Genomic DNA, 17,895 nt, shown 5'->3' on the forward strand with positions numbered 1-17,895 from the left:
ATAATGGCGTGCCCGGAGCACTTACAGTTACCGATCACAGCGCTGAGAGCAGCGGCTCTAAACACGCACCGGCACTTTGCGAGTCGGCTCAGCAGTACATCAGTACAGAGCTGGCTGTCAGTCAGTGCCAGGACGTAGCACTGACTGACAGACAGTTTTTTTGATATTTTACTGTTATCTTTTCATGGATATAACTGTATGAGGGCTAATTTTTTTGCATGTTGACAACTTACTGTGCCAAGTTCTCTGTACTAAAGTGAACAATATTAATCTTAATTCCTGTTTACCAATATTTACCAACATTTTGGATGGTAATTTTTTGTTAATTTACTACAAATCAGAGCTTGCAAAATATGCTCTCGGGACAAATGCCCTTTTTCTTATTATTTTAGATCTATTTTTCAATTTCTAGAAGTGATAAACCACGTTTTTAAATAATTCATATACCCGTAAACAGTGCCACTGTCTGTACAGAGGATGATTGAATTGCGCCGGCATCTGCAGTTATTTGTATTGTTTCCATAATTTTAAGGTTTGCATTTTTTTGGACTCAAGTGAATGAGTGTCCTTGCAAAGTGATTTCTTGTATGATAGAACAGAAAGTGTCGTGCTTGATATCCCATAAAGCATCTAGGATCTTAGATGTATTCAGTTTGTGTGTGATAGAAAATGATCAGCCATAATGTCAGGCAGAGTTGACATTTATTCCTTTCCTTCTTGTTTTAGGTATTCCGTGTTTCCAGGAATGTTGGAGATGTTGTTCTGCTTATGTATTCAATACATCAGTGATTCGGACTTCATTAGGTAGGTCCTATGCCATCATCTGGCCTATGCATACTAAAAAATGCCCTTTACAGGGAAATACTAATGAGTATTTGTGAGGTCAAATGTGCCAAAAATGGCCAGGAATGACTTCTCCATGTCAAGAACTGTAGTATGAATGACATTTGCAAAAACCTTCAACCTCAAAGCCATTTCTACCTGACACTGTCCCATATAATGGGAAACCAGCCATGATTAATATCAAGTGCGCATTAAAGTATATTAAATTGTAGCGTAAATGTGATAAATCATACAGCCCCAGCTAAGAAATGAAACATAGCTGGACAGATAAATAAAAGGAATATCTGAATGATCCTATAATCCCTTGCTTCAGGTAAAACTACTGAATTATTAGGTATGACTATGTTATTTGGAAATACAAGGACTTATTGTCAGAGTCTGACGGCAGTCTGCGCTATCATTACAGAGCTACTGTCGCCTGCAGCCAACACTGTATGTGAAGAACTTCACCTTTGTGTTACATATTTCAATTTATAAACCCTCCTCAACACAAACTATTGCCGATGTTTAGATTTATATATCCCTATTATGCCCAGTTATGACTCAAGAAGTGTATGCTTTTAATTTTAATATTAAAATTATTTCCAGAATTAAAATTCTTGGTCACTTCACATCTTGCAAACTCGCATATATTTATAGAATAAGTCTAATTTGAGATACACAAAGCATTCTTATCAGAGATGAGCGGATCTTTTGAAATTCAAATTCGACAACTTCAAAGAATTTTCCCCAAAATTTTGATTTATGGCAAATAAACTTCAGTATTGGAAAGCTTTTAATTCCTTGTAAAATACATGTCGGGGAAGGAGAGAGAACGCCTCTGACTCGTAAGAGCTTTCACTCTACACCAGGAAGAGAGCACCCCACTGATAATAAGACTTTACACACTACAGAAGAGAGAGAGGACCCTGCTAACCATAAGATAATACACTATACAGAAGAGAAAGACTTAGCCAGTCACTTTGGAGATGGAAAAAGATTCTGCCGTACAAACTATGCTCCTTTTGGAACCGCAGATCTGTGATGGCCAAGTTACTGACCCCCTATACGACGTGTGATAATCTATAAGATATCATAGCCGCAGATTATTATGAGGAGGCTATACGGCAAAGCAAAATGACATTAGCTCACTATCTGATGTTTCAGCAGTGTGGAAAATGGTGCCGGGCAAGATTTTTTTGACAACCACAAATTTCAAAATATTCTAAATTGTGTGAAACCGTTAATTTAAGGAGATTTGATGTGAACTTGATTTCCACAGCTCGATCCAATCATCTCTTGTACTTAGGTAAATCTTCAGATTAGGTTGTCACATGTCTACGTCACATGTCTACATGAGAAGCAATAATTTATCTGGCCACAGATTTGGTGAGTTTTATTTGTTATCGGTTATTAAATTTGCTGACTCTACCTCTAAATTGTACATTTTACCTGAACACAGCTCCAGATTAGGTAGAGACTGGCTGCTAATAAGTCTCCCTTATATATTAAAAGAAGAAATCTTGCTCCCTTCTATCTCTATAGCATATCCACAGTAACTGCAGCACCGGGGATATTTTATTGGCATAATAAGAAAAGTAGGCATGAATCCAACATTTGAGTAAGACTGAAAACTTACTAAACGCTGCAAATTCATTCATCGCTTTCAGTATATTAAAATACAAAAATACAATATCACAATGCCAGAAAGGAAGATGTGCCATTCTTACATTTCTGTCCAATGGTGCCTTTTTGGCAAGCTTGCAAAAATAGTCTAATTTACATGTCATTTTTTTTTTATTATTTGAGTATAGGGACATTTTTCTCATTTTGTTACTTAATGCAGTGCCAACATGTATCACCATTCTGTGCAAAGACTGTGAATACAATTCTTATAATTTCGCACTTGGTCGGTGTGAGTAGATGTGTCAATAATTAGAACCTATAGAATTACCATATCTCATGAATTGGACATTCAAAATACTATTGTCTGGGGGCCTGGTTCAGAGCATCTGCAGGGCATCCCAGGATATTTGGCTAAATAATAGCTCTCTTGCCATATGGTGGCAAGAAATTATCAGCAGGTCCTTCAAGTCCTCTAAATACATAAATGTGGCCTCTATAGTTCAGAACTGGTTTTCCAGGACACTTACAATAACTTGATCGGATTAAGATAAAGGGATTTTCAAGTCCAAGTCAGTAAACTGTATCTCTATGTCATGTTCCTCATAACATTTCTGAACTTGTGGAAAATCACAGTATTCTGCACCACTAGTCAGTAGTGAGTATTGTCAGGCTATGTACACACGTCAGGATTTTATGCAGAAATTTCCTGAACAAAACCGGACTTTTTCCGCAGGAAATATGCATGCGTTTTTCTTGTGTTTTTTTCATGTTTTTCTCGTGTTTTTTGTGCGGATTTTTCAAGTTTTTTCCGGGAACTTCAAAATGCAATGAATAGCGGGAAATCCGCAAAATTAATGAACATGCTACGCATTGTTCCGTGATGAGTTTTAATTGCGGAATGCATTAAAAATGATGGGATGCTTAATGTATGCTTTTTTTAAAGGGAACCTGTCACCCCATTTTTTGAGATTGAGATATAAATACTGTTAAATAGGGCCTGCGCTGTGTGTTACTATAGTGTATGTAGTGTACCCCGATTCCCCACCTATGCTGAGAAATAACTTACCAAAGTCGCCGTTTTCGCCTGTCAATCAGGCTGGTCAGGTCGGGAGGGCGTGTTCACAGCGCTGGTTCTTCCTCAGCTTTACGTTGGTGGCGTAGTGGTGTCCGCATGTTGAGGTGACTAATCCACTGTGGGCACGTGAACAAGCAGCGCGCGATCTGCGCTGTCATCCCTTTCGTCGGTTTAAATGTGCTAAACCAGTGGTCCCCAACTCCAGGCCTCGTGGGCCGCCAACAGTGCAGGTTTTCAGGATTTCCTTAGTATTGCACAGGGGTTGGAATGTGCAATACTAAGGAAATCCTGAAAACCTGCACTGTTGGTGGCCCTCGAGGCCTGGAGTTGGGGACCACTGTGCTAAACAGTGTTGTAGGGCACTTAGCCATTATAAACCATATTAACACTGCACCTGTTACTGGTAAAGTGACTGAAAAAATATCTTAATTTTTATGCAGAAGAGTGGGCTGGCCAGGAGCTTGGTTGTGCATCGTTATCCCTCTTCATTTGAATCTTGGGATAATTCACCCGCTTCTATTTGACATGTCTTACTCTCTAGTAATCATAAAACAATATTGTATTTTATCATCATGTGTGACAGAAGATGGAATATACACAATACACAAAAACAAATAGCATCTGAAAAGAGCACGTTCAATAGTTAAATTCAATTTAGTTGGAAAAATAAAAATAGAGTTACTGGAAGGAGAGGGAATGGGGCATATGTGCCAAACCCCCAGCTATCAATGAGTCATCATGAGTGGATTAAACCATCCAAATATAGCATGAGGTTTCTGGTGGTTGGCAAGAAAAATGTTGAACCAATACCCCTGATAATCAAATTTATGTGCCGATTTTGCAAGTTTTCTCCCCTACAAAGATTGTAGAGGTCTGTAATTTTTATCATAGGTACACTACAACTGTGAGAGACAGAATCTTAACCCCTTTCTGACATCGGACATAATATTCCATCCATGTGCCCTGGGCCTATTTGACAGGGATGGAATATTACGTCTGAGCGATAGCCCACACACCCCCCGCGCGTGACAGCTGACTCCTGGCACTAAGTGCCAGGAGCAGTCACAAACCGCTCTTTAACCCCTGAAATGCTGTGAGCGAACACAATCACAGCATTCCAGAAGCTGGCAGAGGGCTGACAGCCCCTCTGCCTTTGGATCAGAGACTCCGCAGCATGACACGGGATCCCAATCATTGCCTTGGTGACCAATAAAAACATCAACTCATCCCGCAAAAAAACAAGCCATCACATGACTCTGTGGGCCAAAATATGGAAAAATTATAGTTCTAAAAATATGGTGATGCAAAAACTATTTTTTGCAATAAAAAGCATCTTTTATTGTGTGACAGCAGCCAAACATAAAAACCCAACATACTGTAAATCTGTTATCGCTGTTATCGCACCGACTTGAAGAGCAAAGTGGCGTAATCACTTTTTCTGTTTTTTCATTCTGCCACCCAAAGATCGCAGTGCGACTCGGCATATATTTATCCTTTACTCTGCGTTGAACGCTTACATCGGGGTTTCTGTGTAAATCTCTGAAATGCATGATTCAGATGGAACCTCTGGCGGAAGATTCCCTATAATGAGGCAGATGGAAGCACTGTGGACACCATCTGGCATATGATCTAGCGGTGTCCGTCCTTTTAGACGTACATAAAAGTGCCATTGGCCACAGTTTTGTGCTTCTGAAAAGAAACACACTGCTGAACAGAGGCCAGACGGAGTCCAGAGTAACTCTGCTGCCTCATTATCTCACTCAGAGATTTAGATGCAAAGCCCAAAGTAAGTGCTCAGCATAGAGCGCCAGATAAATGTGATCCCAAACGTTATGTAAAATGTTCCCAATGAAAGCTTCAACTCAATCCACAAAAAAGTCATCACTCGGATCCGTTAGCTGTTAACGGAAATATAAGGGGCTACTACTGGTAGTACAAAGGCTCTGGAAAAGTGAAATGGCTCCTCACCTGCCAAACAAAATTCAGAACAAAATTTTGTGCTCCCAAATCCAGTGTACACAGTGTACCTAAACCGCATATAGCATCTACTTTTGGCGGTTCTGAAGCAATGAGAACCCGCCTATCTTACGGGTGCATGTGTCCAGATGTACGGGCTGGGCATAACGTATTGGTGACTGCAGCATACTGGTCACTACAGCGTACTGGTCACTACAGCGGCAATGGAGTAAAAATCAGCACTACACCTGTAGATAAATTCCCAAAGGGGTATAATTTCCAAAATGGCGTCACTTGAGGAAGGATTCTGCTCTTCTAGCAATTAGGGTCTCTGTATATGAAGTCAACAAACTCATCTAGGAAAATCTGTGCTCCAAGAGGCAAATAGCACTCCATTCCTCCCGAGTCTCTCCGTATGGCTAAGTAGTACTGCACAGCCACAGTAAAAATTGTAGGGCAAATTTTGGTGCCATTTCTACAAACTTCTTGTGTAAAAATGTAAAATCTGGGGCTAAAACTAAATTTTGTTGCTAAAAATGTAGTTATTTTTTCTTCACTTCTCAATGGTATAAAATTCTGTGACACAACCGTGGTGTCAATATGATTACTGCACCCCTAAATGAATTCATTGAGAGGTGTAGTTTGTAAAATGTGGTCACTTATGGGGCTTCTGCTGTTCTGGCACCTCATGGCCTCTCCCAGTGGAGAACCCATAATAGTAAAATCTGGCGCTCCTTGCCTTCTGAGCTTTGCACTGTGCCTGATAAAATATTTCCCGATTACATGTAGGGTATTGGCGCACTCAGGAAAAAATGAACCTAAGTTTGTTGTAAAAAAATGCATATTAGCCCTTAGAAAAATAAAAAAATTGGGGCTAAAACAACATGTCATGAAGAGAATGTGATTTTATTATTTTCACGGCTCAATGTTATAAACTTCTGTGAAACACCTGAGGGTTTAATGTGCTCACCACACATTTAGATTAGTTTCCTGAGGGGTCTGATTTCCAAAATGGTGGTTACTGGTGGGTGATTTTCATTGTTTAAGTATCAGAGGATCTTCAAATGTGACAGGACGTTTGCTAATTGTTGCAGCAAACTTTGCATTCAAAAAGTCAAATAGCCCTCCTTCCCTTACGAGCTCTGCCGTGCACCCAAACAGTGGTTTTCTCCTTCATATGAGGTATCGGTGTACTCAGGAGAAATTGCAAAACAAATTGTATGGTACAATTTCTCCTGTTACCCTTATGGAAATGCAATATTTTGTGCAAAACACATATTTGTGGGGAAAATTAGATTTTTTTTATTTCTATGGCTCAATGATATAAACCTCTCTAAAGCACCTGAGGGTTCAGTGTACACACCACACATCTAGATCAGCTCCCTGAGGGGTCTAGTTTCCCAAATGGTTTCATTGTGGGGGATTTTCACTGTTTAGGCACATCAAGGCTCTCCAAATGCGAGATGGTGTCCTCCAATTATTCCAGCAAATTTTACATTCAAAAAGTCAAATGGCTCCTTCTCTTCCGAGCTCTGCCATGTGCCCAAACATTGGTTTTCTCCTTTGTGCGGTATCAGCATACTCAAGAGATATTGCACATCAAATTTTGGGGTCCATTTTTTTCTGTTACCCTTGTCAAAATAAAAAATTTGGGACCTGAAGTAAATTTTTGGGGAAAAAAGTTGTGTTCATTTATTTTCCACATTCCAAAAATTCCTGTGAAGCACCTGAAGGATTAATAAACTTCTAGAATGTGGTTTTGAGCACCTTGAGGGGTGCAGTTTTTAGAATGGTGTCACTTTTGGGTGTCTTCTATCATATAGACCTCTCAAAGTGACTTCACATGTAATGTGGTCCCTAAAAAAATGGTGTTGTAAAAATGAGAAATCACTGGTCAACTTTTAACCCTTATAACTACCTAACAAAAAAATTGTTGGTTCCAAAATTGTGCTGATGTAAAGTAGACATGTGGGAAAAGTTACTTATTAAGTATTTTGTATACATAGCTCTGTGATAAAGGGCATGAAAATTCTAATTTGGAAAGTTGCGAAAATTTTCTCCAAATTTCTGGGTTTTTTTTTTACAAATGAATGCAAGTCATATCAAAGACATTTTACCACTATCTTGAAGTACAATATGTCATGAAAAAAAACAATCTCAGAATCACTGGGTTCCATTGAAGCTCATAAAGGGACAGTGGTCAGAATTGTAAAAATTGGCCTGGTCATTAAAGTGCAAACCACCCTCGGGTATAAAGGGATGAAAAAAAATCTAGAAAATCATATTGTGTGATTTTTACATAATTAATTTGCATTTTGTTGCATGTACTAAGTATTTGACACAATAGAAAAACAGAACTTAATATTTGGTACAGAAGCCTTAGTTTTTAATTACAGAGGTCACACTTTTCTTGTACTTCTTGACCAGGTGTGCACACACTGCAGCAGGGATTTTGGCCCACTCTTCAGAACAGATCTTCTCCAGATCTTTCAGGTTTCGGGGTTGTTGCTGGGCAACATTGAGTTCCAGCTCCCTCCAAAGATGTTTTATTGAGGTCAGGTCTAAAGACTGGTTAGGCCACTCCAGAACATTGAACTGCTTCTTACAGAGCCACTCCTTAGGTTGCCCTGGCTCTGTGTTTCAGGTCATCCTCATGCTGGACCCATCTTCAATGCTCTTAATGAGAGAAGGAAGTTGTTTGCCCAAATCTCGCAATACATTACCTCATCCATCCTCCCTTCAAATACAGTGCAGTTATCATGTCCCTTTGCAGAAAAGCACCCCCAAAATATGCTGTTTCCATGCTTCATGGTTGGGATGGTGTTCTTTGGGTTATACTGATTCTTCTTCCTTCCAACATGGCGAGTGGAGTTGATACCAAAAAGTTCTATTTTGGTCTCATCTGACTATACGACCTTCTTCCATGCCTCTTCTGGAACACCCAGATGGTTACTTGCAAACTTCAAACAGGCATGAACATGTGCTGGTGTGAGCAGTGGGACTTTTTGTGCCCCACGGGATTTTAATCCATGATGGCATAGTATGTTACTAATGGTTATGTTTGAGACTGTGGTCCGATCACTCTTCAGGTCATTGACCAGGACCTCACATGTAGTTCTGGACTGATTTCTGACCTTTCTCAGAATCATCCCTACCCTACAAGGCAAGATCTGGAGTCTTTTGTTCCATTTTCTAATAATTGTGCCTACAGTTGTTGCCTTCTCACCAAGCTGCTTGCCTATTTTCCTGTCGCCCATCCCAGCCTTGTGCAGGTCTACAGTTTTGTCCCTGGTGTCCTTAGACAGCTTTCTGGTCTTGGCCATGGTGGAGAATTTGGAGTATGATAGATTGAGTGTGTGGATTGATGCACGGTGGCGCAGTGGTTAGCACAGCAGCCTTGCAGCGCTGTAGTCTTGGGTTCAAACCCCACCAAGGATAACATCTGCAAAGAGTTTGTATGTTCTCTCCGTGTTTGCATGGGTTTTCTCTGGGTACTCTGGTTTCCTCCCACATTCCAAAGACATACTGATAGGGAATTTAGATTGTGAGCGTCAACGGGGACAGCGATGATAATGTGTGCAACCTGTAAAGCGCTGCGGAATATGTTAGCGCTATATAAAAATAAAGATTATTTATTATTAAAGATTATGTCTCTTTTTACAGGTAAGGAGTTCAAAAATGTGCAATAAATAGAGGTAGAAAATGCAGAGTATGAGGGCTTCTTAAAAAAAATAAAAAAAATAATAGGTCTGGGAGAGCCAGAATTTTTGCTCTTTGGTAGGTGATCAAATGCTTATTTAATACAATAAAATGCAAGTTAATTATTTAAAAATCATAAAATATGATTTTTGATTTTTTTTTTAAGATTCTGACTCTCCCAGTTGTAGTGTAACTGTGAGTGTAGCTATAAAAATTACAGATCTCTCCATTCTTTGTAGGTGGAAAAACTTGCAAAATCGGCAGTGCACCAAATACTTACTTTCCCCACTATACAGTGGGGCAAAAAAGTATTTAGTCAGTCAGCAATAGTGCAAGTTCCACCACTTAAAAAGATGAGAGGTGTCTGTAATTTACATCATAGGTAGACCTCAACTATGGGAGACAAAGTGAGAAAAAAAATCCAGAAAATCACATTGTCTGTTTTTTTAACAATTTATTTGCATATTATGGTGGAAAATAAGTATTTGGTCAGAAACAAAATTTAATCTCAATACTTTGTAATATATCCTTTGTTGGCAATGACAGAGGTCAAACGTTTTCTGTAAGTCTTCACAAGGTTGCCACACACTGTTGTTGGTATGTTGGCCCATTCCTCCATGCAGATCTCCTCTAGAGCAGGGATGTTTTTGGCTTTTCGCTTGGCAACACGGACTTTCAACTCCCTCCAAAGGTTTTCTATAGGGTTGAGATCTGGAGACTGGCTAGGCCACTCCAGGACCTTGAAATGCTTCTTACGAAGCCACTCCTTCGTTGCCCTGGCGGTGTGCTTTGGATCATTGTTATGTTGAAAGACCCAGCCACGTTTCATCTTCAATGCCCTTGCTGATGGAAGGAGGTTTGCACTCAAAATCTCACGATACATGGCCCCATTCATTCTTTCATGTACCCGGATCAGTCGTCCTGGCCCCTTTGCAGAGAAACAGCCCCAAAGCATGATGTTTCCACCACCATGCTTTACAGTAGGTATGGTGTTTGATGGATGCAACTCAGTATTCTTTTTCCTCCAAACACGACAAATTGTGTTTCTACCAAACAGTTCCAGTTTGGTTTCATCAGACCATGGGACATTCTCCCAAAACTCCTCTGGATCATCCAAATGCTCTCTAGAAAACTTCAGACGGGCCCGGACATGTACTGGCTTAAGCAGTGGGTCACGTCTGGCATTGCAGGATCTGAGTCCATGGTGGCGTAGTGTGTTACTTATGGTAGGCCTTGTTACATTGGTCCCAGCTCTCTGCAGTTCATTCACTAGGTCCCCCCGCGTGGTTCTGGGATTTTTGCTCACCGTTCTTGTGATCATTCTGACCCCACGGGGTGGGATTTTGCGTGGAGCCCCAGATCGAGGGAGATTATCAGTGGTCTTGTATGTCTTCCATTTTCTAATTATTGCTCCCACTGTTGATTTCTTCACTCCAAGCTGGTTGGCTATTGCAGATTCAGTCTTCCCATCCTGGTGCAGGGCTACAATTTTGTTTCTGGTGTCCTTTGACAGCTCTTTGGTCTTCACCATAGTGGAGTTTGGAGTCAGACTGTTTGAGGGTGTGCACAGGTGTCTTTTTATACTGATAACAAGTTTAAACAGGTGCCATTACTACAGGTAATGAGTGGAGGAAAGAGGAGACTCTTAAAGAAGAAGTTACAGGTCTGTGAGAGGCAGAAATCTTGATTGTTTGTTTCTGACCAAATACTTATTTTCCACAATAATATGCAAATAAAGTGTTAAAAAAACAGACAATGTGATTTTCTGGATTTTTTTTTCTCAGTTTGTCTCCCATAGTTGAGGTCTACCTATGATGTAAATTACAGACGCCTCTCATCTTTTTAAGTGGTGGAACTTGCACTATTGCTGACTGACTAAATACTTTTTTGCCCCACTGTATGTATTAAACCTTAGATTCTTCAAAGTGCCACACTTTTACTCTGATGACTTTACACACCCATGGCATTGTCTCAAGCAGTTTCATCAGGTGAATAAGTTCCTATAGGATTTCCTCATTAAGAGTTAATTTGTAGAAACACCAGCTTCAGAAAGTGTTTGCAACTATCAGGTGTTTTTTGTAAAGGCAATGTTGGTACACAGTCCATCATTACTTTAAGATATAAATATCTATCAATTTGGAAAATGGCTAGAGCCTTGATGATATCATCAAGTGCAGTCATGGAAATCATCATTTGCTAAGTTGGAACTGGCTCTCATGCAGAGACTGTTACGACTCTGTTGTTGGGTATCCTGGGACCAGGTTTTCTTCCCTGTCCCCAACACTAGGAGCACCCTAGCTTGCCCTTTTCCTCAGATTACTTCTGATGGTGAAGACGCCGGGGCCACGTACCTTGCCTTAGCTCCTGAATCCAACCTTGGTCTGTACCCCTCCCCCCAGGCAGGGTGTTTGGGGCAGGCAGACCAGGCAGATGCCTGGGGCCCTCACTCACAAAGGGGCCCCCTGTGTCTGCAGCCCCTTTATGAAGTGCCCAGCAGTGAATAAGCAGTGAGTCTCGGCGCGTCTCTTCCAAACCCCCTTACAGCCCCCCCTCTCTCTCTCTCCTTGACTGCAGTCAGGTTAGAAGTTGCAAGTGAGGGGGAGGGGCCGATTACAGCACAGCAGACAGAGGTCAGAGCCAGGCCAGGAGGGAGGAAGATGCCTGCAGCCATGTGTCTGTGTTCTCTCCCCTTATCATTGCTGCTCCTAGCACTGTCCTGGGAATGGATTTGTACAAGTGAACCCGCAGAACCTAGTAAGTATACATGTATATGTGTATCTGTGTGTGCATGTGCAGTATACAGTGTGTGTGGCTGTATATGTGTAAATAGTATGTGTGTGCATATATACAGTATATAGTATGATTGTGTATATCTGTGGTGCATGAGAGTATATGTATATATATATATATATATATATATACACAGACACACACACGTACATACTGTATATAGTATGTGTATGTATACTATATTTGTATACTGCATGTGTGCAGTATATTGTGTAAATACATACTGTATAAGTATGTGAGCATACTGTATATACTGTAAATAAGCTGACTATTTCTGTGTGTATATACTTTATATAGTGTGTTTCTATATTTATAAAGTATATATGATGTGTGTACATGTATAGTGTGTATCTGTGCTGCATATATAGTTCTGTAATTGTAGTGCCACTATATTAGGAGTCAGTAGTTTACCGTATTTTGCGGATTATAAAACGCTCCGGATTATAAGACGCACCCCAAATTTTGAGGAGAAAAATAGGAAAACAGCTTTTTTTAGTAAAATGGTGGTGCTTCTTATAATCCATGCGTCTTATTGCTTTCCGGGGGGGGGTGCTGGCTGCGGTGAAGGCAAGAGTGGAGCGTTGCTGCAGGCCGCAGGCTGGGACGAGGGGGTGTTCGGATGTGCAGCACGCCGCTGCTGGTGTTCGGTTGTGCTGCTGCAGGTGTTCGGTGCAGCGGGGGCTCTGCCGACATTTCGTGAAAGACCAGAACCCCTGCAGTTTGTTTATTTTTTACTCATTTATATAGTGCTATTAATTCCACAGCGCTTTACAGACATTAGTGACACTGTCCCCAATGGAGCTCACAATCTATATTCCCTATCTTTGGAATGTAGGAGGAAACCAGAGTACCCAGAGAAAACCCATGCAAATATGGGGAGAACATACAAAATCCTTGCAGTTGTTTTCCTTGGTGGAATTTGAAACCCAGGACGCCAGCACTGAGCCACCGTGCTACCCCAGTTGCATGGATTCCTATGCGGTGGACTCCTTGGAAAATAGCTGCCGGGGGCAGCGCATGCGCACATGGAGATCTTGGCACCAAGATCTCGGGAGATGAGATCTCAGGGCTGAAATCTCATCTCGGGAGATGAGATCTCAGCGCTGAAATCTCATCTCGCAAGATCTTGGTGCCAAGATCTCCATCTGCTCATGTGCTGCCCCCAGCAGCCACTTTCCCATAGTCCACCCCATAGGAAACCATGCAACTGCGTGGGGCTCTGGCCTTCACAAAATATCAGCAGAATCCCCGCAGCACCATACATCCGCAGCACCGAACACCCGCAGCAGCGCACCGCACATGCGTTCACCCCTTCATCCCAGGTGGCACATGGATGGCACACTGATTGAACACACTGCTGACACCGATATCGATGTAACATGTAAGTGTTTTATATTGACATGGGGGCACCACTTTCAATTTTGCCTAGGGCCCCAATTTATCTAAATCCAGCCCTGAACCCCAGGGAAGAGGGGAGTAGTAGTGTACCATAACACATCAACCAGACTAACAAGGTAATGCAAACACGGATAAAGAAAAATGCCAATCATACAAATATACTCACACAAACAACAGAGGTATACACCAGGGAATGGAGGATGAGGAAAAACCAAAGTAGGAGAAGAAGGGGATTAGCACACACCCAAAATATTGCAACAGTCTCAGATAAATCCACCAAATGCCTTCTCAAGCAGCAACCACAAACAATCATCTCCAACCATGCAACATAAGCTAACTCTGGCAATGAGTGCTTACCAGGGCCCAGATTATATAGGAGATTAGACTGACTATCAGTGAACAGCTGAGAGCCTTAATGCAGGAAAGCTTTCAAGAGTTCTCAACCTAGCAGATTAAGCCCTGCACTGCTAAAAGAAACCTGCACCATTTAATATGAAGGTGAAGTGCTTCTAAACAGTGCAAAAGTAGGAGAAATCAGATGCTGCGGACTTCTGGCTTTTCTCTGTTACGGTAAACCGACTTGTTTGGGCCAAACAACACAAGGACAAGGCATTATATCAGTGGAAATTAGTACTGTAATCTGATGAGTCAAAATTCAAGATTTCTGGTTGCAACATGATGTCTTTGTGAGATGATAAAAAGGGAGCATATGGTTTCATGTGCAATGCAATTGAGAAACAAAGATGTGGAGTTGTCATAGTGTGGGAATGATTTGCTGGTGAGACTGTTGGAGATTTATTCCAAATTCAAGGCACACTTTCTCACCATTTGTACCACAGCAGTCTGCAGTGATATGCCATGACATTTAGGTTGCACTTAGTGGGACCACCATTTGTGCTGCAACAGGACAATGATCGAAAACACACCTCCAGGCTACATAGGTCTATGTGACCAAAAAAGGTAGGCATAGAGTGCTGTGTCAGATGACATGGCTACCACAATAAACTAACCTCACCCCAATTAAAATTGTTTTTGGAGAGTTTGAGTTCAAAGTGAAGACAATACCACCAACAAGTGCTTATCACTTCTAGGGGACTCCTAAACTATTGCAAAACCTTTACTGGTGACTACCTGATGAAGCTGCTTGAGAGAATGTGAAGAGTGTTTAACCCCTTAGTGACAGAGCCAATTTGGTACTTAATGACTGAGCCAACTTTTACAATTCTGACCACTGTCATTTTATGAGGTTATAACTCTGGAACGCTTTAACAGATCCCGCTGATTCAGAGAAAGTTTTTTCATGACATATTGTTCTTCATGAAAGTGGTAACATTTCTTCTATATTACTTGTGATTATTTATGAAAAAAACGGAAATATGGCAAAAATGTTTAAAATATTGCAATTTTCAAAATTTGTATTTTTATGCCCTTAAATCAGAGAGATATGTCACACAAAATAGTTAATAAATAACATTTCCCACATGTCTACTTTACATCAGCACAATTTTGGAAACTATTTTTTTTTTGTTAGGGAGTTATAAGGGTTAAAAGTTGACCAGCAATTTCTCATTTTTACAACACCATTTTTTTAATGACCACATCACATTTGAAGTCATTTTGAGGGGTCTATATGATAGAAAATAACCAAGTGTGACACCATTATAAAAACTGCACCCCTCATGGTGCTCAAAACCACATTCAAGAAGTTTATTAACCCTTTACGTGCTTCACAGGAACTGAAACAATGTGGAAGGAAAAAATTAACATTTAACTTTTTTTGCAAACATTTTACTTCAGAACCATTTTTTTATTTTAACAAGTGTAAAAACAGAAATTTAACCATAAATTTTGTTGTGCAATTTCTCCTGAATACGCCGATACCCCATATGTGGGGGTAAACCACTGTTTGGGCGCTCCGCAGAGCTTGGAGGAGAAGGAGCGCTATTTGACTTTTTCAATGCAGAATTGGCTGGAATTGAGATTGGATGCCATGTCGCGTTTGGAGAGCCCCTGATGTGCATAAACAGTGGAAACGCTCCACAAGTGAAACCATTTTGGAAACTAGACCCCTTAAGGAACTTATCTAGATGTGTGGTGAGCACTTTGAACCCCCAAGTGCTTCACAGAAGTTTATAACGTAGATCCGTGATAATAAAAAATCGCATTTGTTTACACAAAAATGATCTTTTTGCCCACAAATTCTTATTTTCACAATGGTAACAGGAGAAATTAGACCACTAAAGTTGTTGTGCAATTTCTCCTGAGTACGCTGATACCCCATTTTTGGGGGTAAACCACTGTTTGGGCGCACCGCAGAGCTTGGAAGAGAAGGAGTGCCATTTTACTTTTTCAATGTAGAATTGTCTGGAATTGAGATCGGACGCCAAGTCGCCTTTGGAGAGCCCCTGATGTGCCTAAACAGTGTAAACCCCCCATAAGTGACACCATTTTGGAAACTAGACCCCTTAAGGAACTTATCTAGATGTGTGGTGAGCACTTTAAACCCCCAGGTGCTTCACGGAAGTTTATAACGTATAGCCGTGAAAATAAAAAATTGCATTTTTTCTACAAAAATGATTTTTTGCCCCCAAATTTTTATTTTCACAAGGATAACAGGAGAAATTGGACCAAAAATGTTGTTGTGCAATTTCTCCTGAATACGTAGATACCTCATATGTGGACGTAAACCACTGTTTGGGCGCACCGCAAAGCTTGGAAGAGAAGGAGTGCCGTTTTACTTTTTCAATGTAGAATTAGCTGGAATTGATATCGGACGCCATGTCGCGTTTGGAGTGCCCCTGATGTGCCTAAACAGTAGAAACCCCCCACATGTGACCCCATTTTGGAAGCTAGACCCCTTAAGGAACTTATCTAGATGTGTGGTGAGCACTTTAAACCCCCAAGTGCTTCACAGAAATTTATAAAGTAGAGCCGTGAAAATAAAAAATCCTTTTTTTTCCTCAAAAAATGATTTTTATTTTCTCAAGGGTAACAGAAGACATTGGACCCCAAAATCTGTTGACCAGTTTGTTCTGAGTATGCTGATACCCTATATGTGGGGGGAGCATTGTTTGGGACCTATCGGGGCTCGGAAGGGAAGGAGCGCTGCTTGGAATGCAGACTTTGATGGGATGGTCTGCGGGCGTCATGTTGCATTTGCAGAGCTCCTGATGTACCTAAACAGTAGAAACCCCCCACAAGTGACCCCATTTTGGAAACTAGACCCCCCAAAGATCTTATCTAGATATGTGGTGAGCACTATGAACCCCCAACTGCTTCACAGAAGTTTATAATGTAGAGCCATGAAATAAAAAAAATCATATTTTTTCCACAAAAATGATCTTTTCACCAACAAATTTTTACTTTCACAAAGGTAACAGGAGATATTGGACCCCAAAATTTATTGTGCAATTTATGCTGAGTAGGCTGATACACCAGATGTGGGGGGGCCACTGTTTAGGCGCATGGCAGTGCTCAGAAGGGAAGGAGCACCGTTTTGGAATGCAGACTTTGATAGAATGGTCTGCGGGCGTTATGTTGTGTTTGCTGAGCCCCTGATGTACCTAAACAGAAGAAACCCCCACAAGTGACCCCGATCATGTTCTTTGGGGTCTCGGCTACCCCCGGCAGCCAAGAACCCAAAGATCTTCCGAATGCCGGCCGGCGGGCGCACTGCGCATGCGCCTGCCATTTTTTGGCCGGAACAAGATGGCAGCGCCCATCAGGAGCCACGGGGAGCACCGGGGGAGACAGGTGAGTATTGGGGGGCTATCGGGGACCCCATTTCTCTGTCCTCTGACGTGCGATCACATTGGAGGACATAGAAATTAAATGGGAAATTGCGGGTTTTTTTACAACCACCGTTAAACGGTTAATTACCGACAATCGCAACCCGGCGGTCGTAAGTTTAGCCGCAACCCTAGCCCTAACTTCATCCCCAACCCTAGCCCTAACCCTAACTTTAGCCCCAACCCTAACCCTAGCCCTAACCCTAGTCCTAGCCCTAAATTTAGCCCCAACCCTAACCCTAGCCCTAACTTTAGCCCCAACCCTAGCCCTAACACTAGCCATAAGGCTACTTTCACACTTGCGTCGTGTGGCATCCGTCGCAATCCGTCATTTTGGACAAAAAACGGATCCTGCAAATGTGCCTGCAGGATGCGTTTTTTGCCCATAGACTTGTATTGCCAATGGATCGCGATGGATGGCCACATGTCGCGTCTGCCGTGCACTGGATCCGTTGTGTTTTGGCGGAGAATTGATAATGTGAATGAAAATCTGTGTGACCCCTAAGGTAGATAATCAGTAATCTTAACTGGCCCAACTGGCCTGAATTGAGAAAACTTAAGTCGATAACAGATGCTTAAAGCTTCCCTGACAAAATGTGCATGATTTAAATGGGTTAATATACCATTAATACATTAATCTACCCAGTAGATCTCGTCTTAGGTATCATAAGGTATCAATATTTTGTGGACAGATGAGACCAAAATAAAGCTTTTTAGTTTAAATGAGGAGTATTATGTTTG

At 41.3% G+C, this 17,895-nt stretch overlaps 1 protein-coding gene across 2 annotated transcripts in view; it reads left to right on the forward strand.

Annotated features, from left to right (window-relative positions):
• The window catches only part of KHDRBS2 (KH RNA binding domain containing, signal transduction associated 2), a 718,314-nt gene that overhangs the window by 584,956 nt on the left and 115,463 nt on the right, over window positions 1-17,895 (forward strand). The window contains exon 11 of one of the 2 annotated variants that reach the window (XR_011312422.1): window positions 727-804. The gene's annotated coding sequence lies outside the window, so the exon portion shown is untranslated. Of the gene's footprint in view, window positions 1-726; window positions 805-17,895 lie in introns of those variants that run through there. The other variant, XM_069726705.1, reaches the window with a different exon arrangement.

This window comes from Ranitomeya imitator, chromosome 5, assembly GCF_032444005.1.
Source record: "Ranitomeya imitator isolate aRanImi1 chromosome 5, aRanImi1.pri, whole genome shotgun sequence".
NCBI classification, from domain to species: Eukaryota; Metazoa; Chordata; class Amphibia; order Anura; family Dendrobatidae; genus Ranitomeya; species Ranitomeya imitator.